This window comes from Enhydra lutris, unplaced genomic scaffold, assembly GCF_002288905.1.
Source record: "Enhydra lutris kenyoni isolate GAN:26980312 unplaced genomic scaffold, ASM228890v2 scaffoldscaffold3, whole genome shotgun sequence".
Classification (NCBI taxonomy): domain Eukaryota; kingdom Metazoa; phylum Chordata; class Mammalia; order Carnivora; family Mustelidae; genus Enhydra; species Enhydra lutris.
Genome location: NW_019154087.1, coordinates 84,009,207 through 84,010,699, shown reverse-complemented (window position 1 = coordinate 84,010,699; position 1,493 = coordinate 84,009,207). Strand labels below are relative to the sequence as shown.

The window sequence follows — 1,493 nt, the reverse complement described above, 5'->3', positions numbered from 1 at the left end:
GCTCCACGGAAAAGATGGCTGTAGCCAAAGTAAAATAGAAGCAAGACCAAGTCCAGATTCAGAACTTTATGACAGACAAAGTGTAACCAGATCTTGTTTCTTTTTGCTGCCTTATTCTCTTTCCCCAGTCACCCGATTCCTATATCTTCCTAACGGTCATGGACTGGGTATAAAACTGAGATGTAAAGGCTAAGGCAGAGGTTTTCAATGCTGGATGCCCATTAGAATCATATGAGGAGCTTTAAAAAATACTGATGTCTGAGTACCACCCCAAGTGATTCTGGTATACATTGGAAAGCAAGGATAGTATAAAACTTCAAGATTGCGCAGCAATATGTGAGGAGGAGGAAGAAGAAGATGAAGGAGAAGCTGCAGATATGGAAGAATATGAAGAAAGTGGATTGTTGGAAACAGATGAGGCTACCCAAGACACAAGGAAAATAGTAGAAGCTTGTAAAACTAAAACTGATGCTGGAGGTGAAGATGCTATTTTGCAAACAAGAACTTATGACCTTTATATCACTTATGATAAATATTACCAGACACCACAATTATGGTTGTTCGGCTATGATGAGCAAAGGCAGCCTTTAACAGTTGAACACATATATGAAGACATCAGTCAAGATCATGTGAAGAAAACAGTGACCATTGAAAATCACCCTCATCTCCCACCACTTCCTATGTGTTCAGTTCACCCATGCAGGCATGCTGAGGTGATGAAGAAAATCATTGAGACTGTTGCAGAAGGAGGAGGAGAACTTGGTGTTCATATGTATCTTCTAATTTTCTTGAAGTTTGTACAAGCTGTCATTCCAACAATAGAATATGACTACACAAGACACTTCACAATGTAACGGAGAGAGCATAGAATCTATCCTAATTATTGTTTTTGATTTTTAAACAATTAACCCATAGATGTGACCATTGACCATATTCACCCATATGTACAATTTCTCTAATAAAGGGACTTATATGTTTATGCATTAAATAAAAAAATATATATAATTGATCTGAGGTCTGACTTTAGCATTTGAATTTCTTAGTGTTTCCATGATTCTAATGTGTATCTGAGGTTGAGAATCAGTGCATTGGCCTTTATATCTCCCTGATCTAATGGAAGGCCAGGACTGAAGTTGGTGCTGGTGACAGGGGAGAGTTTTCTCTGTTTTCCTTTTATTTTGAGATTAGTCTTTGTCATTTGGAGAGGCTGGGCTGGAACATGGATATGAAGATGAGAATGGGGCATGGGAGCTAGGCATTCTAATCTCTCAGCTTTTTTGCATTTGTAGTCTTTTTATGAAAAAAAGGTTGAAACACTTATATAATCAATACTTTAATTAAAAAAAGTTCTATGTTTTCAAGAAGAATGAAATTGGCAACTAATGCCTCACTTTCTGTGGTAAGGTTGGCCAACATCATTACTATGTTGAACACTATTAGGTTCAGGAGGAGATAAGATGTCAGTATGTGGATAAAGTAGGGTTGCCAGATCC

The 1,493-nt window shown here is 37.6% G+C and overlaps 1 pseudogene; it reads left to right on the top strand.

Annotated features, from left to right (window-relative positions):
- The first annotated feature begins 290 nt into the window (after positions 1 to 290).
- Positions 291 to 990, top strand: LOC111153238 (annotated as a pseudogene).
- Positions 991 to 1,493: the final 503 nt, after the last annotated feature.